This window comes from Lathyrus oleraceus, chromosome 4 (assembly GCF_024323335.1).
Source record: "Lathyrus oleraceus cultivar Zhongwan6 chromosome 4, CAAS_Psat_ZW6_1.0, whole genome shotgun sequence".
Classification (NCBI taxonomy): Eukaryota; Viridiplantae; Streptophyta; class Magnoliopsida; order Fabales; family Fabaceae; genus Lathyrus; species Lathyrus oleraceus.
In genome coordinates this window covers 241886677-241905903 of record NC_066582.1, presented here as the reverse complement: position 1 = coordinate 241905903, position 19227 = coordinate 241886677, and positions in this window count along the sequence as shown.

Below are 19227 nucleotides of genomic sequence, written 5' to 3'. Positions count from 1 at the left end.
AATACAGTCAGTATACCAATCACACAGTCAAAACAAACAGCATAAGAACCAACAGACGATGTGCAATCAAACAATACAATGTGCAAAGCACAATCAACTCAAGTGAGCCAAGCACAAGCTCAAAGCAAGTGAGCCAAGCATCCTACAAAACACACAAGTTAGTTCACAACAATTAACCAAATTCAATCAACTTGAATTAACATCCTCAAAGCATTTGCTTCTTCAACCTGAAAATCACATCCAAACGTGAGAAACAAGACCACTAGGACAAGCCTAGGGTCAAAAGGAGATGAAAAATCCAAAACAGCAAGTGAAAATTATCCAAAATCACAATCAAACAATTTAGAAACAAAACCAATTGGTCCCATGCTCATATCATTCACCATTATCATTTCATGAACAAAATAACATAAAACACGCAATTTGCAACCTCAAAGGACCAAACAGAATGATCACAATCAAATCAATATCAAAACAGCTCAATAAATTCCAAAAAAATTCAAGTCTGAACAGAACACATTGAATGAGTAGCATATCAAATTTCATGCTATTTGGACAAGTGGAAGTAGGGAAATTAAATTCATAAAGTCCAGACAAGTTCAAGCAAGCCAACACAAGGCATCAAAACAAGCATCAACTTCCACCAATCATAAAACAGTGACAAAACATGATAAATGAATGGGATCAAAGCCAAAATGTTATATAAGATGTCTACAATGCTCATACCAAATTTCACACTCATCCAATTAATGACCAGAATTTCACAAAGCAAATACAAACATGTATCACAAAAAATCAACAAATGACCAAACAGAGGGAAAAATTCCAATCAAATAGGAAATGTCACCAAAAATTCCAGAAAAATTCCCATGTATTCTCAACATCCATATGCTCAATCATGCAAAAATTCAACTCAATCCAATATCCACAAGCCTGGCAAATAAAATCATGAAATGGCACTAAGCATGGTGTGACACAAATTGTCACACCTCTACTCAAAAAATCATATCTCATCAACCAGGGACTCAAAAATTGCAAACCATACATCAAAATCACCAGAAAAGAGTCAAGAATAGGCATGTAAAATTTCATGAATTTCTATGGAAGCATCAAGATTTTATGATCAAAATGGCAAAACATACACACAAATGACACATTCAAACAATCTCTAGGCATTTTTAAAATTCACACGTGCACAAAAATATTAAAAATCATCATAAAAAACTACACATCACAAGGAGAATGGTGAAAAAAGTCTCATCAGATTTGGATTAAAAATGAATTACTTAAGAATTTTTGAAGATACATGATCAAATGAAATGAAATTGAAAAAAAGAAATGAAATAAACATGAAATTAATATTGAAAATGGCAAAGTGGTAAATATGCTACAGCGCAGGCAAAACGCGGCGTTTTGTTTTATTCAGTGTCAGCGTCCTATTGGCCAGCGAGCGCGGGAAACAGTTTTCAAACACAAGGCAAGGCAAACACGGATTAAACACGTCCTGGAGAGTGTTCTTCCTCAAGATCAACAACAACAATTCCAGAAAATCGTTATGAACAAACTTCAACCAAAATGAACAAATCATACATCGTTGGATTCGTCTGAACATGTACATCAACAATATCATCATGATTTCCTCTAATTCCTAACATGTTGAACAAATCGATCAAAAGAAGTTTGCACATCCAAACTTAAATTTCAGATTTCTCTCTCGATTCTCAATGATTTTCAAAACTATAAGTTGCAGTGCACTCTATGATCAAAGACCTACACAAACCATATCATGATTTAAGCAAAGGTTGAGATCGAATTCTGACCTTCTGGATGATGTAAGTGATGATTCACGCGTTTCCACGTCCAAAATGCCAAAACAGATGATGCTTGATGCTTAGGAAGGTGAATGGAAGAGTTCTTGTAGCTCAAAGCAACTCCAGCTCGAAGAACTTTCAATTTGCCATGGATGATCAAGCTTTCAACAGTCCAATTCCTCAATGCTATGGCCACGATTTTGTTGAAACAGATGTACACAAGGTCCTGTAGAAGAAGGATCTAGCAAGAAACAGCACAATAGATGATGATTTCAATGGAAATTGTGGAAAAAAGTTTGAAAAAGTTTTAAGGAAATTGAGAGGTTTTTGATGAAAAAGTTTGTTAGATCTGAAATTGTGATTTGTGATTATGATTTCTGTTACAATTAACATCTTATACCATGCCCTAATCCACTTGCTAATCACAATTAACAAAATCAAATGAAATTAGTGAAATGTAGTTTTCATGTGAAATGGCCAATATGTCCTTTTGCAAAATCAGCCAATGCAACAGTAAAAACCAGTGCAAACCAGTCATATTGGATATTTGGAATGTGTTGGAACTGGTTTTGCATGGAAATCACATGTATTTTGGAAATTCACCTTTTTTCCCACCAATTTTCAAATGGTTCACTTGAAAAATGACATTTTGCCATGATGATTTTTGATGAAATATGATGATGCATCATGAAAGTACATGTAAAATGTGGTTTGCTCAAAGAAAGATCACCCAATTTGGCCATTCCATGTGAAAGTTATGCCACTTTGAAATTCAACATTTTTGGAAAATGATTTGATCACAACTTGCCAACCACACATGAGAAATTCATGTTCTTGGACTTTTTGGAAAGGTGAGAGCAATATCTACAACTTTCATGTTGAACAAAATTTCATTTGAAGCATTTTTGGACACGTAATTTTGAGGTGCAAAACTTTCCATTTTTGGCAGTTTTCAATTACAAGTCACTTGCTATTTTTGGAAACTTTCCATCTGACCTTATTTTCTTCATTCTTGATGTTTTGAAATGCCAAATGAAACTTGTTTGGACATGAATGAAGTGTATCTAACTCTCTCCCACCTCCAAATCCATCAATTTAGGCCCAGTTGACCACAGTTGACTTTTCTGACTGATAGATGAATCTGGCTATGCATTGATCCACTTGAGCCTCAAACTCCTGATGAAATGGCTCAATGATGAAACCCTAGCTTCCATAAGCTCAATACAATCATAAAATGATCCCCATATCCATTGAAAACCTCATCTCCTTGCCAAGCCCTGATTGGCCCAATGCAGATGATTCAACTGATTAGGGTTGACCAGAGGTCAAAACCCTAATCTCAAGGTATCTGATGAATCTCTTGGATGATATCAAGACCATGATGATGATGATGTACCATTGCAACCAAGATGAAGCTCAATCTCCTTGAAAGTCAAAAACCCTAATTTATACCACACATCCTCAGATGGTTAGTGATCCAGTCCAAAGAAACCCTCAGCTTGAATCTCAACCTCTTATCTTCTGACCAAGACCTAGGAGGATGACTTGCTCCATGTAGCCACATGATATGCAATTATGCAATGCCTAATGACCTACAAATGAAATTCAATATGTTAAGCTAGTCCCAAGAGAGGAGGGCAAATTTTGAGGTGTTACAGCTGCCCCTATTCAATCCACTGTGAACCTGTCGATATGAATAGCCTCGGCTTTCAGATGATCAGGATGAAGAGTGATTGAATACCAAGAACAGACGAACAATTTGCACTCCGATGGGAAAATAATTAACAGTGCCTGTCAGAATCGGCAAAGAAACAATCTTGAAGAAAAATCCGTCTGGTACGGAGAAAGTCGGCCTGATCACTGAAACAGGAATGTCGACCTGTATACCAAAATAAATGGTAACACAGGGATAACCATGGCCTGATCACCACATATCCGCTGGGGATTATTCTTGTTTTTGCTTTTTCTTGAACCCCGAAATTTTTCTCTTTTTCGTTTTCTTGAACCCCGAAATTTTCTTTCGCGCAAATGATCCCGGATCATTGCATTTGAACCCCGACATCTTGTTTGCCAAAATAATGAACCCCATTCTCCATTTGGACCCTAGTCGCCTGACGATAACTTGCGATCGCCATTGTGAACCCCGTTCTCCAGAAAACACCTCGTGTCTCCTTTTCTCCATTTGAACCCCACTCTCCAGAAAATGCCTCAACATTTCCCTTTCTCCGTTTGAACCCCGTTCTCCGCTTTCTTGTGATAATTCCGCTGGCAACGTCGGAAATAACACCAAACACCACTCTGAGGGCGACATATCAGAGGGTACACCTTCACAGAAGGAAGGTAACATGTGCATCTCTTCCTCAGAAGACACCCATAACGACCTCCATTGGCCTCAGCCAAAGTCTAAGGTGACACATGAACAGAAGATAATCCTGAGGACCTCATCCCGGATATAATCTTCAACTCCAATCTCCATTTGAACCCCAGAAAATGCCTCAACATTTCCTTTTCTCCGATTGAACCCCGCTCTCCAGAAAATGCCTCAACATTTCCCTTTCTCCATTTGAACCCCGATAGTCGCGCTGATCGTGTAACGTCCTTTGATTTCATTTCCATCTCCGCCCGACGGAAAAAATTTCCTCCAATATCGCACTACTGGGGGAACATTGCTGATCTGACACCACGATGTTAAACTCCTCAGAGTAACATCCTCACCATCCGGCGAAACTAAATCTCAAACGGTAACCACGGCTTGACTCGCGCTGATCGCGTAACATTTCCATCTCTGTCCGACGGAAAAAATTTCCTCCAGTATCGCACTACTGGGGGAACACCTTTGATTCGAAATCACGATGCTAAACTCCTCGGAGTAACACCTTCACCTTCGGGAAAAACCACCTCTCAAACAGTAACCACGATTTGAGACTAGCCTATGCCTGCAATATGATGCATGATTGATTTTTCAGCATAATGCTCCATAATTATGGAAATGCTACGCGATTTATCATGCGATATGCTATGCTATTTTTTCATGATGAATGTATAAAAGAGGTATCCCCCTCAAGGGACTCTTCTGGGGAGCTCGAGACACTCTGCTGAGGAACTCGCCAATACTCCGATCTCCACCCTGCTGGGGAATAGTACTGCCGCTGGGAAAAAGGCAACCCTTGCTGGGGAAAACCTCCTTTGCACCCAATCCGCTCGAGGAATTGCTGGGGAAGGAACCACCACTGCACTGTGGGGATACAACGGTCTTTGACTTGCTGGGGATATACATCCCGACTCTGTTTGGGGAACCACCACTCACAGATACCTCCGCTGGGAAACAGCAACCCTCAGGCCTAGCTGCTGAGGAAGCATCGATCTAAAATCCGCAGGGGATAACCATCCTGACCCTGCTAGGGAACCCACAGACCTTGAATCTGCTGGGGAATTAGTCATTCTGACTCTGCTTGGGGAGAAGGACAGCCTTGTACCAAACACCCGTCGACTCGTCGAACTACGGCATTCATATCCAACTCCCATGTCAGCTTTCCAATTTTGAGAACTCCCAGACTCGTCTGTGTAGCGGTGTATTCGTCGCTATATGATTTATCGATTAAACCATAAGCAAGGTATACAATGAAATTTCGAGTCGCCACCGCACTTTTATTTATCCGAAGGACTGACTAAAAAGCGAACAAAAGCCTAAGAAGTTTTACACGTAGAAAACTAATAAAAAGATCAGAGAGTCTGGGTAAGGGGTAAATTACGCAATGGGAAGGTGTTAGGCACCCACTACGTCCTAGGTACTCCTAGGGAGCCCTTTTCACACTTGTTGTATTAAATTGTTATTTGATATGACATATGTATTGTGCAAACATGATTGGGATGATGAGAAAAGAATATACAATTTTTATTGGGTTTGAACGGATGAACCCGCTGCCTACGTACCTTCCATCAAAGGTAAGGATCAAAACGCCGTAGTTCGGCTAAAAGATTTCCAAAAGTGGGTTAGGTTCAATTTTAAACACAAACCCTAGGTCTTACGTTATCCACGGGAGAAAACTCAACCTTATACAAACAACAACGTCCACCATGTGAGAACAGCTTCAACTGGCCAGAGAGGGGTTAACCCTATAATAGGCGAGGAAGACTTACAATTCAATCACTAAAGACAGAAGGTGAGATTAACATCAACCACTAAGATAAATCAAACCTATAGCTCATGTATGAAAAGATTAATGGACAAAGCCAAAACAAGTGAATGAGTGGAGTTACTGATTATGATTATGAAAATGAAGTCAAAATATGATTAAGATCAATTCAAATAAGTATTATGAAATGAAGTTTGGAAAAAGGTCAAGGACTTGAGTCCAGGTTTTTAGTTAGAAAAACATGAAGATGTTTGCACAACACTTATGTCAAAATTTAAAAGGTATAGTGTGAAAAGGTTCTAAGACGTAATGAATGATGAATGGATGAGGGATGGATAGTAAAACTTCTTAGAAGGTTCACTTCTTGAAATCATATAGCAGATGATTCAAGTGTGTCCTTTGGAATAGCAGTTAATAATAACAAACAAACAAAGCAAAGGCGGATATCGGATGCCACTCAATGGTCTTATACCAATCTCCTAAAACAAAACGGGATGTCAGATGCCACTCAATGGTCTTACACTAATCTCCTCAAAAGAAAAACAAGAATGAAATGTGGAAGTCAACTGCCAATCTATCTGGACTTAGGTTAACTCCACAGTATGCTCACAGGAAATCCAATGCCACATCACTGGGACTTACAATGGATCCTCACATACAAGAACAAAAGCAACAATATGATTCACAGGAATGCAAATGCCAACTTACAGGGACTTATAATTGCAACCTCTCACACAAACAGATGAACAAACTATGATCACAGGAAAGCAGATGCCAACTTACAGGGACTTATAACTGCAACCTCACATACAAGAACAAAAGCAACAATATGATCACAGGAAAGCAGATGCCAACTTACAGGGACTTATAACTGCAACCTCACATACAAACCAAACAGATCAAATCATGATCACAGGATAACAGATGCCAACTTACAGGGACTTATAACTGCAACCTCACATACAAACGGATAAACAGAAGATATGAGTGACCAATGAGGTCTTACACTCTATCCTTCCATATCATAGGAGCAAAGGCCAAAAGAGATGGACTTACAATTGTCCTCAATGGGCAAACAACAATGATAACATCACAAAACAAATGAGATGATCATGCACTAATGGCAATTGATGATGATGATAAATGCATAGCATATGGGCAAGCAAGTACATATGAAGCAATCAATCAATCAATGAATAGCAAACAACACACTCTATAGCCAAACAATGGGGGCTCACACAAGAGGGTTTGACTTTAAAAGTCCACTGTAATGGGTAAGTGTCGCTCTTAACCTGGCCATTGAGGGGCTCAAGTGAAGCAGATGAATAGGAGATGAGGGGTGTGCCTCATTGCTTCAATCTCATATCAGAGAGAGCATCAAAGAAAGTGTGGGAGTTCAGAAAGTAGGAACTCTCTCCACATTATTGACTCGATTAGATCTTGGGTATTTGTCTCAATGCTTCAACCATGTAATGGGAGCAAAGAGAGGACACACTGAATAGTGGGGGATAGATTGATTATCCCTACCTTCCACCAATTGCCTTACTTGAAGGACTTTTCCTGCTTGGGACAAATTTAAACACACACAGGCATTGCCTCTTAAGGAGGACTTCAGACAGTTTGCCCGGTCAAATAACAGACCGGGTCTCCAGACTACATGAAGAAGAAGTAATTATACCTCAAAGCAAATGCTAAAAAGCAAAGCAAGCAATCAAGTTCAAAGAACTTAGGCAACTAAAGCACCTGAAAAAAGTCAAACTCATTAGTAAACAAGTCAACAGTCAAAACCAAAAGGAAATGAACCAATAGTCACACAGAGGGACCAATTGTGCAAGGCACAAAGACTCAAGCATGTGAGTCAACCTACAAAACAAAGGTTAGCACAATATAAACAATTCAAATCAGGCACATTAGAATGATCCTCAAAGCATTGGTGCTTAACCTGAAACAGATGAACTCAACATAAGCTTAGAAGACCACTAGGACTAGCCTAGGGTCAAAGATGAAAGAAAAAGTCAAGGCAGCAAGAAAAAGTCAACCCAAACCAAATCTAAACATTCAAGAAGCATTCTCAATTGGATTCATAATAAAATCATGCATCATGGTCATTTCATATGCAAAAGGATGCAAAGCATAGCAAAGGAAGCATGCAAAAGTCAACAGCAAAGACTTCATTCAAAAGTCAACTCAAACATTTTCAAAAATTATGAAATAAATCACACTCAATCCTAACATCTAACATGGTATACATGCCAAACTTCATGGCATTTGGATGAGAGGAAGGCAGTCAAATAAAATCATGAAGTCAAATCAAATTCAAGTAAGCATGGTGAAAGTCAACAAGCATGGGTCAACTTCAAAAAATCATATCAATTTGAAAACAGAAGAGAAATGAATGAAATTAACACCAATGCAAAGCTCAAAGAGTCTAGTTATCACATATGAAATTTCATGATCATACAATAAGATTTGAGAATTTCACAAAGGATTTGGCAAGGCATAGCACAAAAAGTCAACAAATGACCACATATGGAAGAAAATTCTCAATCAAATGGAAAACAGCAAGATTAATTCCAAGAAAATTCATACACAAACTAGACATACAAAGGATGGTTCATGCAAAATTTGGAGTCATTTGGATGTAGGGAAGTGTGTGAACAAAAATTGTGAAAATGCATGATCATGGTATAGCACCAAATGCAACACACAACTTCAAAAAATCATAACTATCAATCCACAAATGATAAATGCACAAACTTTATATGGAAATGAAGGTCAATGTGTCTAGTTTCACCACAAAAAATTTCAAGCTCATTGGATGCAACATGAGAATTTCACAATTGAAATGGCACAATGTATCATTTATGCACACATGTTGGAAAATCATTTATCATTTAAAATCCAGAACATGAAAAATTAACTAAAATTCACAATTAAATATTAGACTCATTTGTGAACATGTGGAAACAATTTCATAATTTTTTGATAAAAAATGAATTAGAAAACAATTTGTTGAAGTTGGATGAAATAGTGTAGCAAGCATGAACAAAAGGCAAGGCAATTGGTCAACACAAGTCAACAGAATGGCATTTGTGTAATTCTGCAGTCACTTATTGAAGTGCTGCGTTTTGGCCCTACAAAACGAAATGTTTTGATTGGCTCTCAGCCAATAAAACAGTAACTTTGGCCAATGGAAGAATTTCTGAGTTTGGCATAAACCCTAGGGTTTTCTAACAGCATGTGCAAAGGCATTCCCAACGTTATCAACATCATGAAACAAAACAAACACACCACACAACAGCATCATCTTCTCATGATCTTGATCATTGAACAACAATCGAAACAAGCAAATCACGTAGCAGTACCTAAACAGCATGGTTCTACAACAGCATCCATCACTTTTATCACAACAGCAATGGACCAAAACAAACAACAGCAAACAACTGACATAAAATGGATTTCAATGAGAAAGTAGCAGGGTTTATCAGCATGGTTCAGCATGGTTGCATGTCTATCATGTTCAATCGTCCATTTGCAGCATGGTTTCATAACAGCAATGAGCATAGCATAAGAGCAACATACAAACTTGACCAACAATTTCAACAGCATAGCATTCATCATGTAGGCAGCTTATGTTCAAACAACAGCAAAGTATCGTGTTCATCATGCAAACAACAAGAAAACAGCAACATGGTATATACTGCCAATCACACATACATTTATGAAGCTGAATTTTTCTGCTAGAAATAATGACAGAGTTCATTTTAGCAGCATGGCCTGGCATTGTGGTATCATGTGTTTATTAACAGACAACAGCACACAACAGCATAGCATATTCATCGTCAACAGTGTTCATCACAAACAGCAGGGCAATTGCAGCAGTATTCATCATTGTCATGTAATTATCATAACAGCATCAAGCAAACAGCAATAGTCATGATCATCATCGAACCAAACAAAACAACAGCACTGTAGCATAGCATAACAGCATTCATCATTATCATGTTCATCAAAACAATAGCAAGCAACAGCATATAGCACCATCAAATGGATTTTCTCATGGCAAGTCCAAAACATCAACAGGATTGTAGCAGCATCATAATTCATTCATCAGTCTACAGCATGACTAACAGTATAACAATATGGATTTACAAATACAAGCCACAACAGCCAATAAACTTCACAATTCTCTGGATTCTCATGCAGACCTTAGGATCTCTACTAGCAGCCAAACATACAGCACACAACAATATGGATTTTAGCAATAGCAGCACATGACCATATGGATTTTTGAGCATGTTCAAGGTTGCAATGACAGCAGGGCATTAACCTGAGATTTTCTTGGCAGCTCATGCAATTTAGGGTTTTGGCAATGCAAACAACATCAACAAATGGCAATTTCAAGTTCTGGGAATTTACACACAGCATTAGGATTTAACAGCCAGGCAATTATTCAACTTCATGGTATCGATCCAAAACAAAACAAACAAAAGCAAAGGCTCAATCATTCAGCTTGACCAATCAACCAGAAACAACGACAGATGAATAGCAACAACTAATCATGGCAATGATGCAACAAACCAACACACATTCAGACCAAATTCTTGGGCATGCTCATTAAAATCATCATCAATTAAAATTCTGTCATAGCAATCCTCATGGCAGCTAAACAACAAGCATACAGCATATTAGCAACAGACCAAACAAAATCATAAAGAAATTCTGAACAGGGCAAAAGCTTGAACAACAGCCACATACATTCATCACCTTCAACAAGCCAAAAATTCGAAATGCCCAGAATAACCAAACAGGCACACCAATAAAATCACCATGTAGCATACATACATAATCTAGTGGTGGTTTTCAATGAAATCCACAGCAACATAACAAATTGATGAAAAACACATTCAAGCATAAAAACGAAATCCCTATTTCTCACAGCATGGTTGATCATTTTGAGCAAGCTAACATTCATTATAAACAGCATACAATAAACTATCATAAACATGGCACAGCATAGCAAATTATTGTGATCGAAACCTTACTTGGTTTTGAAGAAAAGTGAGCTACAGTGATGTTTTTGATGATCTTCCTTGATACAGATGCCTTTTAAGCTCTACAATGATGGGATATTGAAGTGGTGAGCTCAGCCCAGCCTGGAACTCTTCAAATCTCTTTCTGCCATTGTCATAGCTTGAGGAAGAACAGAACTTGAGACTGTGGTACAGGTGAGGTTTTCTGGTTCAATAGGGTTCACAAAGGTAGAGAGCTTGAGGGAAGCAAGAGTGGATTGAGGTCTTTGAAGATTTGAGCAGAAAAATGTCAATTGCCAAAAATGCAAGAAGAGAGAATGAATGTGTTTTTTCGTGGAGGCTGCAGTCTAGGGTTGTGAGAATGTCAGAAAAATGCATTTATATTGTCTGTTTAAAGTTGGTTTAGAGAATGATAATCTTGCTTAACTTAAAATGTGGTTTTTGCCTTTTTGCTAAATGTGTACAAGTGGAGAATGGGAGGTGTTTGTCTGCGAATTGGGCCTGCTACAGGCTGCAAAAAGGACAACATATTTGCTGTTTTGGTTGTACAAGAAACTGCAGCACTGGTTTTGGTTATGTGAAGCCAATTGCCAATTTTGTCAATTTTGCATTTTGGTCTATAATGGTGATGTAATGGTGAAATGAGCAAGGTTTAAGGCTTGGAACAAGTCACAAATAATATATGGAACATTTCCCAATTGGCAAAATCAAGAAAAAGTCAAAGAAGCCAAAAGTCAAAGTTTGGTCAAACTTTGAATTTAAATGCAAAAGGTCCAAAAATGCCATTTTGAATGGTAAGGTTTTAAGTCATGAAATTTATATTTTTGGAAAGAGGATGAAAAATGTGGTGTGTAGGAAAAAACCCCACCAAATTTGGCCTTATGGTTTGTGAGTTATGGCTTGTTGAAGCTCAAAAATTGATGAAAATGATTTGATCATATCTTGACAACCACACATGGGATTTTGATGTTCTTGGACTTTTTGAAAATGGGAGAACAAGATCTTCAACTTTCATGTTGGGCAAAAATTCATTTGAAGCTTGTATCATGATGTAAGTTTAAGATCAAGAAGTTTCCATTTTTGGCAGTTGAAAATACAGGTCCACTTTCTATTTCTGGAAAATTTCTGATTTGACTTGATTTTCTTCCATGATGAGGTTGAACATGATAGATGAGGCTTATACAAGCATGAATGAACTTCTTTAAATCAATTCTAATCATCAAATCCTGATTAAACCAACAGTTGACCAAGTTTGACTTTTTCTAGGGTTTTGGATGACTGGACCACTTCTGATGAATTCCAAACCCTAATTCCTTGAGACCTTGACTTCAAATGATGTCTCAAGTTGTTTGAACCTTTGATTATTGATCATGATGCCCAAATTCTGCAAGAATGGCCATCATCCATTGCTTTGACTGATCAATGACTGTCTTTGACCTAATTGCTGATGATTGCTTCCACTGCAAGCAACAAGGTTAGACTGACAATATTTTTGTACTTTTTGAATGATAAACATATGAAAGCAAAGATATACAAATGCAGAGTATGCTTGGTGATCAAGAAACAACCCACAAAGCAAACTACCCACTAGGAGGAAAGCAAAGGCATGCATTGATCCTTGAGGTCATGATATGAATGATATGGGCCATGAGGGATCTTAGGGCCCAAAATTGGGGTCTTACAGATGCCCCTATTTAAGGTCATTCTAGCCGGAGAAGTGAAGTTTAGAAATCTTCATCTCGACGCGGTAGAATGGGCTTAAATAACAGTAATGAGACAAATTTTGGTCCCTAAGAGACCTCATGATGCAGATGTATGCGTGCAAAAAACACAAATTCTGTGGGGAATATAATTCACACAGAAGAAAAGACGATCCATCGGAGTAGTACACTCACCAGGAACAGAGACTCTAACAAGACTCTATGGGGGATAATAAAAGAAATGCGAAATGTGTGAACAATACACGACTCCAAACTGGGGAACAACAAAACTGACATAACGTGAACAAAACACGACTCTGATTAGAAAAACAGACTGGAAAATCCACTGGGAAGTGAAGAACTCACACTGGGAAAGAATTCCAAATGGAAAATAAATCCATTGGAAATACACAAGCCGACTCCTGAGGAGAAGCAAAAGAAAACTTCCGCTGGGGAAACAACAAAGAAAATGAGATGTTACCAGACATACGGGTAACAAACTCAGAGAAAATCTGACTCCACAGGGGGACCGAGGTCATAATAGGGAGCAGAAAGGAGGGAACACCAATGATACCGGTTACTGGGTATATAATAGGTGACCGACCAAAGCGTGAATTGGTTTTCACTTCCAAAACACTCATCATCCTGAAGAGAGCTTAGAAAAGCAAACTTGTTTATAGGATGGACATTCAATTCCACAAGGAATATGAATCTTACTCTGAGGGGAAAACAATCAAAAGATCGACTCAAGAGCGAACGAGATATAATATCCATTACCGTCAGAACGTGGATAGAATACTCAGATGAGACATATTATTCATTACCGGCAGACCGTGAATAATATACTCGAAAGGAAAATTATCCTGAACCGGTTACTGGGTTGTTTATAGGATAAAATCCGAAGACGTGAATTGGTTTTCACTTCCAAAACACTCATCATCCGAAAGGAGGGCTTGAAAAAGCAAAACAACTTACAGGATGGGCATTCGAATCCATAACGGGAAAACGAATCTTACTCAACTGGGGACACAAACCCAAAGAGTACATGAGATACAATATCCATTACCGGCAGACCGTGGATAAGATACTCACATGAGATATATTATCTATTACCGTCAGAACGTAGATAATAAACTCGCATGGTAAGAAACACCAGGGATACCGGTTACTGGGTATATAATAGGTGATCTACCGAAAACGTGAATTGGTTTTCACTTCCAAAACACTCATCATCCAAAACACAAACTGGTTAAAGGATGGCTATTCGATTCTACAAAGAATACGAATCTTGCTCAGTTGGGGAAAATCAACAAAGGATTCCAACTAAAGAGCGCATGAGATATATTATTCATTACCGGCAGACCGTGAATAATACACTCGCAAGGAAAAGACACCAGAGATACCGGTTACTGGGTATATAATAGGTGACTAACCAAAAAGAGAGACAATCGATACCAAGCATACGGGTAAACGAAAGACAACTCAAAGGGATAAGTTGCAAGCATCCGGCAATTATCCAACAACAAGAAATATTCGTCTCCGCAAAGGGAAAAACGAATCTTGCTCGACCGGGGAAACACAAAAGGCTTCGACTGAAGAGTGCATGAGATATATTATTCATTACCGGCAGACCGTGAATAATATACTCGCATGGAAGATTATCCACAACCGGTTACTGGGTTAAAAGAGGATAAATCAACCGAGAAGAAAGGCATCGGGATACCAAATTAGGTATATAATGATAACCAATCAAAAGGAGTAACAGACATTACCAACAAAGGGTAAGTGAGAGGCGAACTGCTGAGGATAAATTGCAAGCATCCGGCAATTATCGACAGAAGACTAGCTGGGGATGCACTGGTAAACAACCAATGATCCGGGGAACAAATCACTAGCATACGGTGAAAAGACCCACTGGGAATAAAATTGCTAGCATACGGCAATTATCCACAAAAGACTTGCTACGGATATAAGTGCTGATCTGAGCAACTTATACAAGCAAAAGGAAAATCATCATCAAATACTGAATGAAGATAACCACAAAAATTAGGGTTTACATCTACCGAATACGGGGTAGAAGACCAACAACTCCGCATGGGGATAGAACAAATCACAAATCCGCACGGGAAACCAAAATAGGGTTATAACAAACCACAAACTGCTGAAGAGCAGAAAAATAGGATTTTACAACTACCGGGTATGAGGTAGAAAACCAAAAACTCTGGCTGGAGAATAAAAGGTGTATAACCACAAATTCTGTTAAGAAAGCCAGGAAAAGATAGGACTTACAACTACCGGTTACTGGGTAGAGGCCCAAAAACATTCCGCCAGGGAACAACCCGCTGGGAAACACAAGACATTTGACAAATAGCCAATTCGGGAATGATCCGAAAAGACAGACTGAATCAAGACACGTCCTAATGAGGATATAACTCAAATAGGAACATCCATCCCAATATATGTGTTGGGAGGAAACGGAAGAAACCGTCGTCCACGAGGGTATATCTCGGTGGGGAACTGCAGAAGGGAGGACAGACACATTTTCTGCTTATGGGCTTGACTCTATATGGAGAGATTTAACACCCAACATCTGCTTGGGGAGATCTGTAAAGAGATCTATATCACCACAGCAGGAGACACGACAAACAAAAGACATATGGCAAGAAATGCATCATGAATATCTGAATGTTTTATGAATATGCATGAATATGCGTGATTTATGTTTGGTGAATGCTGACAAAACAGACAGTTCTAACACAAACAGGTTTAGGAACCAAACGTCCGGTATTATACTTCCAGGGGAATAACCAGCTGGAGAGCCAATCTGCGGAGATCTATATGCTGTAAAGCAAAGATCTGCAGGTACTGCTGAAGAAGCAGAGGATCAGAGATATCAGGAAACAATCCAAACAGGGTACAGAAAGTCACAACGGGCAGGACAGCCACCAAGACAAATCTGTAGGGGAACAAGAGAAATCCCAAAGTATCTGCAGGGGATCTCAGTGTCAACTGAGAAACAAAGTGCATAAGCACGAACTGCTGTAGAAGCAAATCCACATAACTCCGCTGGGGGAAAACCCACTGAGGGAGAATGATATCATCCAAATAGAATCTAACTGCATAAGCAACTCTACTGGGGAAAACTGTCGGCTACTCTCTTGGGAACAAACCACTGAGGGCGGACAAATCAAACAAGTAGATTCTAGACCGAACCACTCCACTTGGGGAGAATACACAGCAAACTGATCACAACAAGTAGATTCTGCAATACAAGCCACTCTACTGGGGATCACAAACAGTCAGGAAATCAGATCCGTTCACTGGAGGCAAAAGCAATCATCCGACTATACGGGGATTGAAGGGAGTATTCAACAGGCAAAGCTGCCACAACAAACTCTGCAGACTAAGCTGAGGAAAAGATGGTTGCAATACTGGGGATGTCAACCCAAATCAAAACTGATCAGGAAAATAAATCCTGCTCTGCTGGAGAGAATAACTCTGAAGGAGAGATAGCAATAATTCCGCGGACGACTTCGCCGGGGAAAGGGTAAAGTACCGGGTATCAAACCACTGACTTACCAAGTCTTCAAAAAGAAAACGATCGTGCTGAGGAAACAGACAAATCCTGCACACTGCATGGGGAAGAGTGGTAACAACTCCACTTGCAACCCTGGCGGGGATATTAATAACAGCTCTACTCGCGACTCCGAGGGGAGTATCAACAATCAGTTATACTCATGACTGTGCTGAGGAGACAAATAAAGTCTGAGGATATACGACCCACTGGAGAAAGTGACGGGGCACCAAGGTGATAAACCATCAACCGCCGAAACTTCTCGAGAAAAACACCCATGCTAGGGGGAAAACTGCTGCTGGAGAAACGAAGTCTTCAACAACAAATCACTTGTTACTGTACTGGGGAACAGCCCCAACAACAACTCTGCTTGAGGAACAACCCCAACAAAGATCTGAAGAAAGAAGATACCACCAAACCAGGAATATGAACCAATGTCTCACCTGTTGGGAATCATGCCACCCTCGGGAGAGCACTGAGATATTCTTGAGTATCCTTTCAATCTTATGAATGTTCACTTTGTTTAAAACAAAAATTTTGAAAAATTGATTTGTTTAAAACAATGACATTTTATCAATTTAAAACATGCAAAACATTTGTTGAATTGAAACAAATAAGAGTGCAAATAATTGGATAAAAAGCTCAAATTGATTTGATAGAATGGTAGCCTGCAAATGGCAAGACTCCATAGATCTGTACAAATTTGAAATCAGTGATATATATTGGAAGAGGGCTACATTGAACATAATGATCCTTTCTCTACCAATTTGAATCTCGATGTATCCGAAGCTTCAGTTGACGACGAATCGAGAATCTGCTGACGAAACGACGACTGATGAACCAGAAAGTCTTATCAGGATGCAGTTACTTGCCAAATCCCTAATTTTTGCCTAGATTGCCCCAGAGTGAGGTACTCAATCTAGCGGGATGCAAATATATCTTCTTTTTTCAAGTCTCTAATTTTTGCCTGGATTACCCTTGCGGGTTCTCCACCGAGACGCTTATTTTTGCCTAAGCCGCCCTTTCGGGTTTTCAACTTAGCGAGCTATTCTGTTTTTTCATTCTTTTTTTTTTTTTTTTATTCTTTTTCATTTGCATATACTTTTTTTTTATTAGGCAAAGTATCTCTTAACTGCATCTGAATTCACAGGACGAGTGAAATCCTCCCCATCCATTGTTGTGAGCATCAAAGCTCCGCCTGAAAAGGCTCCCTTAACAACATATGGACCCTCGTAGTTTGGAGTCCACTTGCCCCTGGAATCGGGCGCGAAAGACAAAACTTTCTTGAGCACAAGGTCACCTTCTCGGAACACACGAGGCTTGACATTCTTGTCGAATGCTTTCTTCATTCTCTGCTGATACAACTGACCATGGCACATGGCAGTTAATCTCTTCTCTTCAATCAAATTCAGTTGGTCATAACGACTCTGAATCCATTCAGCATCAGTCAACTTGGCTTCCATCAAGACTCGCATTGATGGGATCTCCACCTCTACTGGGAGAACGGCTTCCATGCCATAAACAAGAGAGAAAGGGGTTGCCCCTGTTGAAGTGCGTACAGCCGTACGATATCCATGCAAAGCAAATGGCAGCATCTCATGCCAATCTTTGTAGGTGACAGTCATCTTCTGGATAATTCTCTTGATATTCTTGTTAGCAGCTTCAACAGCCCCATTCATCTTGGGTCTGTAAGGAGAGGAATTATGGTGTGCAATCTTGAATTCAGCGCACAATTCATCCATCATCTTGTTGTTCAGATTGGATCCATTATCAGTAATGATCCTTTCTGGCACACCATAACGGCAAATCAACTGGTTCTTGATAAACTTCACAACCACCTGCCTGGTTACGTTCGCGTACGACGCGGCTTCAACCCATTTGGTGAAGTAATCAATTGCTACGAGAATAAATCGATGTCCGTTGGACGTTTTCGGCTCAATCATACCGATCATGTCGATTCCCCACATAGAGAAAGGCCATGGTGATGAAATCACATTCAAGAGTGTCGGAGGAATATGAATCTTATCCGCATAAATTTGACACTTGTGACATTTCTTCACATACTTGCAACAGTCAGACTCCATTGTCAGCCAATAGTAGCCTGCTCTCAACATCTTCTTAGCCATGGCATGTCCATTGGAATGAGTACCAAATGAACCTTCATGGACCTCAGTCATCAACAGGTTTGCTTCGTGTCTATCCACGCATCTGAGCAAAACCATATCAAAATTTCTCTTGTACAGCACTTCACCACTGAGGTAGAAACTGCCTGACAACCTTCTCAAAGTTTTCCTATCTTTGTTTGATGCCCCAGGCGGGTAGACCTGGTTCTGGAGGAAATTCTTGATATCAAAATACCAAGGCTTGTCATCTTTCACGTCTTCAATTGCAAATATGTGAGCTGGTCTGTCCAAGCGCATCACAGTAATGTTGGGAACATCATTCCACCATCTGACAACTATCATGGAAGCAAGCGTAGCAAGGGCATCTGCCATCCTATTATCCTCTCGAGGAATATGATAAAATTCGACTTCTGTGAAGAAAGTTGAAATTCTCCTTGCATAATCTCTGTATGGGATGAGACCTGGTTGATTCGTCTCCCATTCACCCTTGATCTGATTGACAACCAAAGCTGAATCACCATAGACATCAAGATACTTGATTCTTAAATCAATGCATTCTTCAAGTCCCATAATACAGGCTTCATACTCCGCCATGTTATTCGTGCATTTGAAGGTTAGCCTTGCTGTAAATGGAATGTGCGAACCCTGGGGATTAACAATTACTGCCCCAATTCCATTTCCATATTGATTAACAGCGCCATCAAACACCATCGTCCATCTGGAACCAGGTTCTGGACCTTCATCAAGCGTAGGCTCATCGCAATCTTTCATTTTCAAATACAGAATTTCCTCATCCGGGAAGTCATACTGAACAGACTGATGATCTTCAATTGGCTGGTGTGCTAAGTGG